Raw genomic sequence first — 13376 nt, 5'->3', positions numbered from 1 at the left:
GGAAATAAAACAGACATCTGAAATAGAAGGAGGGGAGGAAATGGATGAGGGAGGGGTATGAAGGGAGGGGAACACAGGTGAGGATCAAGATTGGAGTGTGCTGGAAGAGAGAATGGAAATCAGTGGGGGCATCTCTGGGACAGGGAAGGCTTCCTGGCGTCTATGGAGTGTGATCCTAGCTAAGACTTCTACCGGTAGGAGATATAGGGACTGATGAGGCCACCTCCTGTAGCCAGGCAGGACTTCCAGAGGAAGGAGGGGGGCATCAACTTATGCACAAAACCTTCGAACCAAAATTTGCTCTGCCTACAAGTAGTGAATAGATAAAGATGGAGCAGAAATTGACTGAACGGCCAATCAATAATTGTCCTACCCCAATGGAGACAGTGTCGATCCTTGACACTATTAATGTTACTCTGCTGTGATTTGCAGACAGGATGTTAGCATTATTGTCTTCTGAGAGGCTTCATCCAGCGGCTGATTGGAAACAGATGCAGAGACCCACAGCCAAACAACAGATGGAACTCAGGAAGTCTTTAAAAATTTTTTATTCAGATTACATCAGATTACTCTTATCCCCTTACTTGTATCTTCTCATCACCCTCTCCCTCCCTTTTTCACCCTATTCCTCTCTACTTGACCTGTGACTGAAAGGGACCTTCTCCCCCACCTTATGATCACACCCTTTCAGGTTTCATCTGGATAGCCTGCTTCCTCTTCCTCTGAGTGCTACCAGGCCTCCCCACCAAGGGGAAGTGGTAAAGTAGGGGGCACCTGAGTTCATGTCAGAGGCAGTCCCTGCTCTCCACACAACTGTGGAGAATGCGGGGGAAGGACTGAGGGAGCCAAAGTGGTCAAGAACACAAGAGAGTAAACTAACCTGGGCCCATAGGGGCTCACAGAGACGGATCCACCAACCAAAGAGCATGCATGCGCTGGGCCTAGGCCTTCCACACATATGTAGGAAAATGTGCAACATGTTCTTCATGTATGTCCCCTAAGCATAGTGGTGGCTGTCTCTGACTCTGTTGCCTGCCTTTGTACTGTTTTCCCCTAGCTGGGCTGCTTTGTCTGGCCTCAGTGGGATAGATATGCATAGTTCTGCTGAGATTTGCTATAAGAGGATGGGTTGGAACACAGGGGGAGGGTCTCCCCTTCTCTGAGATAAAGGAGCTGCAGAATGGGGCAAGGGGTGAGAGAGTGAGACCAGGAGGTAAGGAATAAGTGCGGCTGATATCAACTTGTAAAGTGAATTTTAAAAATGAGTGAATAATTCTTTTTAAAAATTCCACTGACTCTTTTTCCATCTTCACCTCCTCCTGGATCCTCTCTTGCTTCTCTGTTACCCGTTTTTATGTTCTCCCTTCTCTCTTAAGTAGAAACGCACACACACACACACACACACACACACACACACACACACACACACACACACAAACACCAAAAACAAAACAAAAAACTATGGAGTTCAGTTCGTGCTAGTTGATTATTCCTGGGCTTAAGACTTGCATTTGCACGTGGTTGACCCATTCCGTGCCATTACCATGGGCAGCAAACAAAAACAAGCAAACAAAACCCTGATTTTCTTCTCTCCTAACAGTTATCAATGGCAAATAACACTTTTGACACATTACCTTGTCACAAAATGTTGCTTCACAATGATTTTCCAATCGTTCTCTTTTCTCCTGTAAAAAATGTTTTTTTTCCTATGAGAAATAGTTCACATAACTGAAATCATAATATAGGCATAGCTTTAGTTTATCAAAAATAAATGAGTTATAATATAGTAATAAAGTAACATGCATATCACATAGAAATGATGAGTCATGAATTTCTATAGTATCTTTGAATGATGCTGCATAAATTGTGATATCAAAATAAATCCAAGCCAGGTTTGTGGTAAGTAACTGAAAATGCAACATTCAGGAAGCTGAGGCCACTCTGGTCGGCAAGACCCGGAGAACAAACTCAACAGAAACAAAACTATATAATGACTTTTAAATCAGGAGCACTTTTCAGCACTTATAGCTTTGATAATTTTACTCCATTGAAAGTAAAACCACATTTCCCCTTGTGAACACAGTTTTGACAGCTTGTCCACTGGAGAGCTCACAGGGGTGTTTGCATTTATCTCGGCCATCAAATGTCTCTCTTACTTCAGTTTCGTACACACGCGAGATTCAATTGCTTCCAGGTTTTCAATCATGTTGAACCAAAAAGTCTGGATTTCCTTCTATTTATAGTCATGTGAAATGCTGATACCAGCATGTTCTGAATAAAATAAGGCCTTCACTATTCTATTTTTAATGAAGCAAAAGTCCAAAGAAAGTCAATTATATGTTAAATATTCAACAAATTTTTAAAGGGGGAGATATGGGTGATATAAGAAACCAGTTTTAATAAATTAGAGTTCTAAAAATAGACATTGGTATTTTCATAATACATGCTGTTGTACGAATGTCTTGATCATTGTTTTCCTAACAAAGTCACATATGCCGTAATCATTGCCCTTTAATTGTTAGTTAGGAAGCATGAGTCGTAATAACGCTCATAGTTTACAATTCAAAATTTCACTTTTTAAATTGTGTTTCTTAGTGGATATCCCAACGTAGATGTCCTCTGAGAGACTCCACTCAGCAGAGCTTGAGGACAGATTCTGGAACTAGCTATTGGCCTCCAGGTGAGAGTGGTATGGAAGAACAGAGGAAAAGAAGGACTCAGAGGGTCCAGGAGCCCCAAAAGTAGACCATCAAAGGCTGGGGGTTCCTGTGCCCAAGGTGGACCTCCATGAACTGATGTACCTACCAAGGACAATGCAGTAAACCTAGAACCCCCCCTCCCCATTCAGATCTAGCCAATGGACAGCTCATGTTCCGCAGTTGTGGGAGAGCATGAACTGCCTCTGACATGAACTCTGGTGCCCCTGACTTCATCACTTCCCCTTGGTAGATGGCCTGGCAGCATACAGAAGAAGGGGAAACGGGCTGGTAGGCTGTAAACACATGGTAGGATAGGAGGTCCCCTTCTGTCAGAGGTCTAGGGGAGGTGAACAAGACGAAAGAGTGAGGAGGCAGGCAACACAAGCGATGGAATAACAATCTAGATGTAATCTGAATACATTATAATTTTAAAAAGGAAAAATAATATGTGTTTCTTACCAGATGTTTTATTCTTGAAATTCAATGGAATTGTAACAACTGTTTAAATTCATAGTCTTAAAAACAAAGCTGGATAGCCATAAGTAATTGAATTTAATTGCAAGCATGGCAATTTTAAAGCAAGGACCTGATTCTCTTTTTATGTATTAGGTCACAATCTTCTTGTGAAACCCTCTAAATCATCTCTTAGAGCCCTCAGAGAATCCTCCCCAGCAGCCTCAGACCCTTAAATCATGTTCAATCTAGTGGTATGCTTAAACAGTATTTTGGTTCTTAATGTTAATAGATGAAAGGAGTGAACCCAAGTTGAAATATTGAAGTTCAAAATCATTTATAAAATGTCATCACCCAGAGCATTTACTTATCCATTATATCAAAAGCCATTAACATTCAGAACTCAAACATCAAAGGATAAACTGTTTTTACTCCCACTAGAAAAAGCTGGGCGAGATCAGCTTCCCTCCAAAGGCTTATGCAATTCTCCAAAGGCTTCCATGGATTTGGGACTATCAGACACACTTAACCATGTTCAAATCCTCTTAAATATTTTTTCACACTTTTCTTTCAGGTTTGACAGTCATATTTTGTGCGGTAATAATTCTGCAATTTGCTCAAATTTGCTTAAATGCGATGATGTGGGCAATGATATTTTTCATCTAATAAATACAATTACAATTACTTTAAAGTCCTATTTAGTATCATCACTCTAGGTAATATTGAAACTGTTATCCAAATAGGGTCTATTTTATTAACACATTTAAAAGTCACAGCATGATTAAATACCAAGATAAAAACTAAGATTTCTCCATTAGAAAAAAATGGAGAAAACAGCAGACAGTATGGATGAGTGGGAACCAGTATGGATTATAACTGCAAAGACTTCTGCTGTCCTTGGCTGCTAATTATCGGGAAGCCACAGAAGAAGATTGGCAGCGTTCCACGCAGGCTTTCCCCTAATACCATACCCTCTCATTTCTTGTGCCTGTCCCTGCTCTCCTTCCCTTTCTGTCCCAGATCTTCCCAGCACAGCCAGGACTCTTCCACAGACTTCTATTTCTCACATGCCCCCCCTTCCTGCCCAAAATTTCCCGTCCCACACATTCTCTGGAAGCCGTGTTATCTACAACCCGTCTGTCTTTGCTTTTGTTCTTCTTGTCTTTAATGTTTTCAGGAAGAGACTGAGTGGAGATCTTGGACACTGGTATAGCTAGATGGAGTTTAGGCTGCACCAGACACCACAGGGACCAGTGTGATTAATACTAAGCATTCTTTTTTATCTCACTTTATTCCTGGTGAATAATAAATATGTTTTTATTAATATAAAAATATGTGAAGAATTGTTTCAATGAACAAATACTTTTTAATTGATAGATAACACTCTAGGTTTGATTATTATTTTTCTACTGGGAGGGTAAATGCAGTCCCTGTATATTGACAGAGATTATTAGAAAAAAGCTGTTAAAATTACCATAAAATCTTATTTTGAACTATGAGGAAGGGTACCTTCATATTTTTAGTACTAGGCATGTGTATGATTTTTATGATAAAAATATTATTCTTATAACTAAAGATGGGATAAAATATTATAAATGATATTTGCAACAAATAAATAATTCAGCATGTGATATGGGAAATATTTATATATGATATTTACAAGTATTTAACTCTGGAAATCAAATTAAATAATTGTTTATAAAATGGTAGAAGACATCAATAAATTTATTTTGAAAAAATTTAAAAATATTTTCTGTTAGAGAATCTTTAGAAAATAAGTTCAAAAAATTAGTACAGATTTCTTATTTTCTTTCTTTCTTTCGTTTCTTTAATTTTTATTTTTATTTATTTATTTATTTATTTTTGGTTTTGCTCTATTTTGAGATGGGGTTTTCTTTGTGTAACCCTGATTATCCATCTAGCTCCATAGACCTTGAGTTGCTGGCCTTGAGTTAACAGAGAGCCACCTTCCTGCACCTCTTGTGTGTTAGGATTAAAAGCATACACCACCACTGCCCAGTAATTCTGCCATTTATTTTTCTTTTTTTCAATGTTTTATTGTAATTTATTCACATTACATCCAGATTATAATCCCCTCATTTTATCTTCCTTCCTTTTACACCTTCCCGTAGACCTCTGACAGGTGGGGTCCTCCTCCTCCACCGTCTGACCACAGCCTAACAGGTCTCATCTGGATAGCCTGCATCCACTTCTTCTGTGTTCCAACAGGGCCTCTCTGCCAAGTGATCAAATCTCAGGTACTAGAGAATGGTATGGAAAAAGGACTGGAGGGCCGGGGGGCGGGGGGGAAGAAATTAAATTATCAGATTACTCTGTATGAAAAATAATTTCAAGTCTCATCCTGATAGCTTGCTTATTCTTTCTTTGAGTGCCCTCAGGCCTCCCCACCCAGAGGAGGTGGTGAAATGTGGGACACCAGATTTCATGTCAGAGTGAGTCCGCTCTCTCCACATAACTGTGAAAAATGTCCTGACCATTGGGTAGATCAGAGTAGGGGTTCGATGTTTACTACTTGTATTGTCCTTGGCTAGTGCAATAGGTTGAGCAGACCCTCCTGGGCCCTGATCCACCCGTCATGATGTTCTTCTTGTAGGTTTCTAGGACCCTCTGCGTCCTTCTATTTCCCCATCTCCTACATTTGTGCTACCTAGAGTCCCAGTGGGATATCCTCACATCTGTCCCCATCTTCTGGTAAGTGAAGACTTTCATGGGATATAGAGGAGGAGGAAGTCCCCCTCAGATATAGACCTCGGGGAGGGGAATAGGTTGAAAATGGGAGGGAGGGAGGAACTGGAGAATACAAAGTGACGGGATAACAATTGAGTTTTAATCTGAATAAATTAATAAAGTTAATGAAGGAGAAAAAAGAAAAGTAATTTCAATAAAAGTTAAAAAAAATCATACACCTAGAAGAAGAAGAGAGCAGAGTTCTGACCTTTTCAGAATGAAAAACAAGCTCCGCATTATCATAGAAATACTTTTATTTACAATAAATAAAGGTAAGGGATTGAAATCTTCAAATAATGTGTGCTTTCTAGTTTTGTTTGACTCAGATAACAATGGCATATTATGCATATAAAAATCTGGAAGAAATGTTGTAGAAATATTTAACTATAAGGACATAATAAACATTAGAGAGGATAGACGATTAACTTAATAATAAAAATACATTTTATGACCTATGTGTTAATCGAAATCTGGATAAAAACCTAGCTGCAACCTTTTATCAATCAAGAAAGTAAAATTACCTATGAATTTTATTGCCCAATATCACAACAGAATGTTTTACTTATTTAAAAAAAACCTGTGTATGTTTTTAAACTGCAGAAGAACATCCTAAGGAGAAGGGAAGCAGGCTGAAGGATGGTACGACACCGTGGACACGAAGGGAAAGACGAGCGGATTTCAGACAACAGCCAGACTTTGCACTAGATTTATTTGTGCTACAGAATTAGTTCTAGAGGTTTGACATATGATATAAATTTGTCTCATACTGAGACTATGGTAACTCAGAATTGCTGACTGCGTGTTATTGTTAAGAAGCTTTGAGGATTATTTCAGCCTTCTGAAATTTGTTCTTACCTTCCCACGGCGATGGGAGAGAGAGCTGGGGCGATCCTGATTGAAGGCGATGCTCCGTACGCTTTCCAGGTTCATTTTAGAGTTTATAGGTCTCTGCACTGAGGTGACACGCTTCTCAGTGTTTGTCAATTACCCGGAGGCTGCAGATTCATTGCTAATATGCCCCAACAGAAGTGCCTGAACAAGCTGAGATGACGAAAGTTTAGAGTTGGGACTGGAAGGTTCCTTGAAACTTTCATGAGAGCAGCAATCTGGGAATTTCAAGCACCAAAAAAAAAAAAAAAAAAAAAAAAAAAGATTTTCAAGACAATAATTACAGAGCCCTGCTGTCTCCTGTTCACCGAAGCATTTCTGAGTCTCCCAAACCAGAGTGAATTGCTTCGTTCCCTCAGCTTCAAGAGCACATTGCGCATTTCCATCGGTAACTTGCTCGATCCTCAGTTGCAAATATTTCTGTTTATTTCAACAGATTAAATATTTTTAGTGTGAATAACTTTGTTCATATCTGTAACTACTACACCTAGATAAATGCATAGCTTGAGCTCCAGGCTTAGAAGTGATTGTACTCAAAGCACAGCGTAGAGAGTAACTGAGTTAGGCACCCCATGACAACCTCACACCTCTGCACTCATGTGAACACACGTACATTTTCACACATACACACACATTTGTCAAAAAACACTAGAACGCATGTGCACATGTGCAAAAAAAACCAACCAAACAAACAAACAAAAAAACCAGAGGGTGAGATGCTGCACTAAGGGACACATGACTCTAATGAAATGAATCTTCCCAAATATATATGACCTGTTCAACCAGCATAATGGAAAGGGTGTTCCACTTGATTATTGACATGGAGTTAATCCAAATGAATCAGATCAGGGAGAAGTAATAAGATCATCTGAACACATAATGGAATGATTGGTATAGAATAGTTTTTAATCAGAGTAATGCCATGAGATTATGCTTCTGCCACTCAAATTTAAAATAAATCCAAGTCTTTATTTTTTTTCTTCTTAAGAGTACCAGACAGAATCTCTACTCTCACAATCAGTTTCTTCATCTCCAATTCTTTACTCAGAACAGAAAACTGGATATTGGATGAATTAAAACCAGAGTTTATCACAAAAAAAATATTTTTAGTGTCTTGAATCTGAACCTAGAGTTATTGTATATCAAGCAAAAGTGCTGCAATAAATCAATGTAAGAACACAGAAATTCCTTTCTGAGACATAATATACTAATATAATATAAAGTGCACAAATTTCAGACACCTGTTCTCCCCGAAAATGGTTTCTAATAAAGGCCAAAGGTACATGCCACTTCCAGATGCAGTCACAGTAGGAGGTACATGAACTGCATCAGAAGAAAGAATACAAACAAAAGATTAACTTGAAAAGGACAAAGTTAAAATCCAACAAAACATGTCCAAAGATAAAACACTTTTAAATGAAGTTAAAAAATTGAAGATAAATGAGTCAATTCTTCCACAAATATAAAAATAAAAAACAATTATATAAAATTATAAAATACACATGCTCACACTTTTAACTGATTAGCAAACAATGGAAACTAGAAAAGCTTATTTCAGAAATACTCAATATGAAAACAAACTAAAACATGTTTGGGTGAATTAACTTCAACACTGAGGGATAGGATACACCAACAAATTGAAAACAAAGAAAAAGACAAAATTAGAATTTCATCTTCAGTTAAAGAAGCACCTACGAAATTACCTAAAAATCCATGCAGATCATCATGAAACACTTTGTATTTTTTAAGATAAAATAATTTACTTGCAACTATAACATCTCAATAATAAAAACAAGAGAGTGACTATATGATTGTTAGACAATGTGAATTTTCCTCTAAGACTATCTGATGTCTCTGAGCATCTGCTGAGATTTTGAGAAAATGAACAAAGTTTAATCAGATCTGGCCCTTGTTGGTTTGTTGATTTAAAGAGTTAGTATCCACTACATGTCTGCTGAAGCAACTGTTTTCAGATTGTCAGCTCAGAGTGAAGTGGCATGTGAAGGAAAATTAGACGCAGGCCATGTCAGTCATTTAATCCTGTTTTCCAGCCTCATACACAGTGTCTGATGTACATGACTGGGAAAGGCAATGCTGTGTGTTACCTGCTAAAGTAAGAGAGGGTAGGATGGATGCAGCGATGGAGGGAGGAAGGGAGGGAAGGAGGGAGGAAGGGAGAGGGAGAGAAGAAGAAGAAGAAGAAGAAGAAGAAGAAGAAGAAGAAGAAGAAGAAGAAGAAGAAGAAGAAGAAGAAGAAAGTAATCCATGATCATAGATAAATTAACCACTTCTTATAGTCCAAAATGTATGCACACTACCACAAGTTTGAAGATTTGAAATAAATGATTCAAACGCTCAGCAAAGTTGCTAACATATACTCAAGATATAAAATACACATGGATGATCACGCTCAATATTTAACCAAATTTGAAATTTCTCAGAGCATAAATTAAGCTGTGACAAATGACAAATGACAGGAGACTGAATTATCATAGAACGTGCTCCCTGTCGCCAGTGGAAACAAGGTTGAAATTAGTATCAAAGAGTCAATTGACAATTACTCATGTTTGCCAATAACAGCAGAATAACATTGAAAATATGATATAGTAATAATAGCTATGAAGCCACCACAATTATACTGTGTGCTATGGAAAGGCTAGACAAAGTATAACAGAATACACATTCCATAAGCAAACAATAATATTGTGTAACTCAGATTACAATGAAATGTCATCACAGATGGTAAAAAGGGAACAGCTCCTAAGTAATACATTTATGCAAAAAACTCAGTCTTCCCTCTGCATCACACCTATGCAATATGGAGAGAAAAAAGTCAAAATCACACTTAATTCCAAATGAACAAACATCTTTGTGAGAGTTATAGTGGATACTATTTTCAAAAATGTATATATAAAATTTAGCATAGAGTTTATTAATTTTAAATAACTAAAATTTCAATGATTTCTGCTTTTCTTATTAATAATATTTGACAGTAAATATAAAATACATATCACATCCTGGAAATATTATTTACCAAATATAACTAATAAAGGACTCCTGTCTTTTGAACTTAAAAAAACCCCAACTAATTAAGAAAAGTAGCACAATTTACCCACTTGAAAAAGGAAGATGTTTAGAAATGGTTCTTTGAGACTTGGCATTACCTGATAACTTTAAGCATGAGTTTTACTTATTTATTTTTCTAACTCTAGGTATATAGATGGACCCTTATGAATTTGATGAAAGAAGAGGTAATGTATAGGCACTCTGAAGGTATCATTTATTGTCAAGATTTTCCATTTTCCCTTAGGAGGCCTCGTGAAAAAGTTTAGGTAGGGCTGGCACAATCTCTCAGTAGTGAAGCTGCCTGCTGCCAAGTCTGACAGCCTGATCTTGATTGTCAGGATCCACACTCTGTAAAGAGAAAACCAAATTCTACAAATTATAGGATTGGCTGTCACATCCAAGCCTTCTCAAGTGCAGAAAGACACACACACACACACACACACACACACACACACACACACACACACGAATGAATGTATGCATATATAAATAAGTAAGCATAAAAATATAAAATGAATAATTCTGTTTTTCTTTTTTAATGTGGCTACTGTTAGGCCTATGGTTAGAATGCCAGACATCAACAATGTGTATTATTGTGTTAAGAATGAAAAATGAAATTGCCAAAAACAAAAACAAAAATCCCAAAGCCTTAAAAGCAAACACAGAGAATATCAAGTATAGATAAAATTCTAAGTGTGTAATGTTAATCAAAGCAATCTCAGGACTAAGTGTGGAGTGGAGGAAGAGCTGGTTGCCAGTCCCCCAATATTCACAAACACATGCTATAATTCCTAATAGGAGAAGCTGAAAATGAGCTTAAGCCATGCCCAACACTATACTGACATAGGTATTACCTATGTTCTTTTTAATTTTATGTATACTTCTCTTGAGATGAACTCTTTGCTAAGACTATATAGATAAAATCATTCTGAAAATTAACTCCTGGGTATCTAATTAAGAAAATACTAAATCATCACAAGTTTATTTGTTTATTTTGTTTTTGTCATCCTGAAAATATATCTACAGAATGCTTATCAAATCAGTGTTAGCCCACACCTGTATTCCCATTATTGTAAAGGCAGAGGTGGGAAGATTTCTGTGAATTCCAGGCTAGTCTCATCTACAAAGTGGTCCCAGACAAGCCAAGGCTACGTTGTGAAATCTGTATCAAAAAACAAACTATCACCAAAAAGAATATTCACAGCATAACTCTCTGTAAAGTTCATAAAGTGAAATGATTGCAAATGCTCAGCAATAAAAATAGATAACATTCATATATATATCATGAATATAAAGTGTATGATGAAACCATTTCTTGATAAAAATGAGTTGGTTCCCTGAAAATAATTACTTATGTAAACCTGTATGTTAAATAACAGAAATCAGAAATCCATTGAACACATTTCCAGAAGCTATACAAATAACAAATGTGAATGAAAGAAGTAAGATTATCTTGCATCTATAAAGAGGGCGCACAGAGAAGAACAAGATGGGTGGGAAGCCTGTGACATGTGCACAGATTGTTTTCTCTGTGAAAAGTTGCCTTTCATAGAAGTTCTACATGTTGTACATGTATACACCTTAACTGAATCAATATAACAGTAAGGTTTCTTGTATATAATGAACTTGAATGTGAAACTTTAGAAAAAAATACAACTATTTGGCAGCTCCCAGATTGAGCAACTGCAAGGAAACTTGAATAGAGATTAGGAAACAGAGACTGGAGGGAGCCTATATCCTGTGTCTGTAAAATGTTCCACAATAATAAAGTAGAATGTCAGAAAGGAAGAATCTTCCATATTGGACACTAAAGTGAGTCTTTGTCCAACAAAGAAAATAAGTCCCTTACACAACTTGCCATCACATAGCAGAAAACATCCATAGCAAATAGTAGCTGTTTATAGAAATTGATTCGATTTAAAAGAATATAAAGGGTGCTGAATTGGACAGTTACTTGGGTTTGATACATATAGAGACATATGAACAATTTATTACTTGAGAATATGTTAGGCAAACTTCACCTAAAGCTTTTTCTGTTTTTGCTTTTTTTTTTAAATATACCTAGAAGATGGTTTGAGCAGTTAAAATGATTTATGCAAATATAAGGCCCTTGAGAAAAGAGTGACATCGGAGTGATAAAACTTGCTTTTTGAAGTACTTCTGACAACGAATTTTTTAAAAGATTGGACATTCATAGATTACTCAGGGGAGATCCGAGGAAGACAGAAAAAAATCAAGTCTTTGTTTCAGGAAGTCCCTCTCAGTCATTCCTCACTAATGGCAATGGTGACCCCTCTTAACTGAGAATGATTCTTTGGCAATGAGCATCTCACATGCCACACTACTAGAAATGCCGGCACGGGGGTCACTTGAATGTGGGGATACAGTTCCAATTCTAAACGGGACGCATGAGAGACTTTTGAGATGCTTTCTAATTGGCAGAGCTTATAGCCAATAAGTGACATCCCAAAAGCCCTGTTTTTCCAGAGCACCATAAGGAAAACCACATTTATAAGAATTTCTAGCAACTTACCAAATTTGATTGTTATAGATGGAAAAAAATGACTCTGGGGAAGCTTTTTACATATTTTGGCTTGTCATATTTTGTGTTAGCTTCTTTTATGACAGGCTATGTAGAAAGTTCCAAAAAATTCTCTATAAGTATGTAAAACTATAGGGATAGTTATATGTCACTTCCACCAAATATAAAGACAACATCATCTGTAAATTCTGAAAACGTGTAAGGTGACAAACTGAAAATAGACACTTCCAGTAATGGCTCCAACTTCCTGTGATTATTTATAATTTTAATGTATGTTTTATTAATTAATTGATAACTTTATACATTGTGCTTTGGTCATATTCTTCTTTCTATCAATTCCTCTCAGGTCTGCCCTATATCCCATACCCACTCCAATTTGGGTAGTCATTTTTTTTTCAACCCATCAACTTCAATTACTTTTTGTCATGTGCCCTTGGGTTGTGACCATTTATAAAATATGTTCCACCTACCACACTTAACTAAAACTCTGCTGGTCCAGGCATCTATCAATTACCAATAACTCCTCAGTTAGACGGGAGTTCATGAACAATCTGCTTGCTGTTCTCTACCTCTAGACGTGTACAACTCTTCAACCTCCAAAGAGAAGATGTTCTTCACAGTAAATGATGATTATCAGAGACCCACAGCTCTTCAAGATGTACAGAATAAAGTTCGGAGAGATGAATGGGGCATCTGAAATGCACCCTGTCCTCTCAAGTCTCTGGGAATCATTGGAATCGATTGACAGAAAGAATGTAAGAAGCAATTGGTGGTGGATGACTACAAGGGAGGTGTTTATGGCCAAACAGGAAGTTAGCAAGGAGCTGACTGAGGTTGGGACAGCATGTACAAGACCTTCCCAAGCCCAGTTATTTATAATTTTAGGAATAATGCACAAATAGCACTAAACTTCTAAAAGCCTCTACGAAATTTTAATACACAATACTTAATTCACACTTGTTTAGCTATCAGTCAGTCTC

The 13376-nt window shown here is 37.2% G+C and overlaps 1 long non-coding RNA gene across 1 annotated transcript; it reads left to right on the top strand.

Moving 5' to 3' along the window:
• The first annotated feature begins 2594 nt into the window (after nucleotides 1–2594).
• LOC311589889 lies at nucleotides 2595–6636 on the top strand. The gene is made up of 4 exons (XR_014776678.1): nucleotides 2595–2680; nucleotides 5285–5410; nucleotides 5767–5864; nucleotides 6501–6636. It is a non-coding gene; the product is annotated as an uncharacterized lncRNA (long non-coding RNA).
• Nucleotides 6637–13376: the final 6740 nt, after the last annotated feature.

This window comes from Acomys minous (assembly GCF_964271855.1).
Source record: "Acomys minous genome assembly, chromosome: 19".
NCBI lineage: Eukaryota > Metazoa > Chordata > Mammalia > Rodentia > Muridae > Acomys > Acomys minous.
The sequence above is the reverse complement of the archived record's forward strand: the minus strand, read 5'-3'. Positions and strand labels throughout refer to the sequence as shown.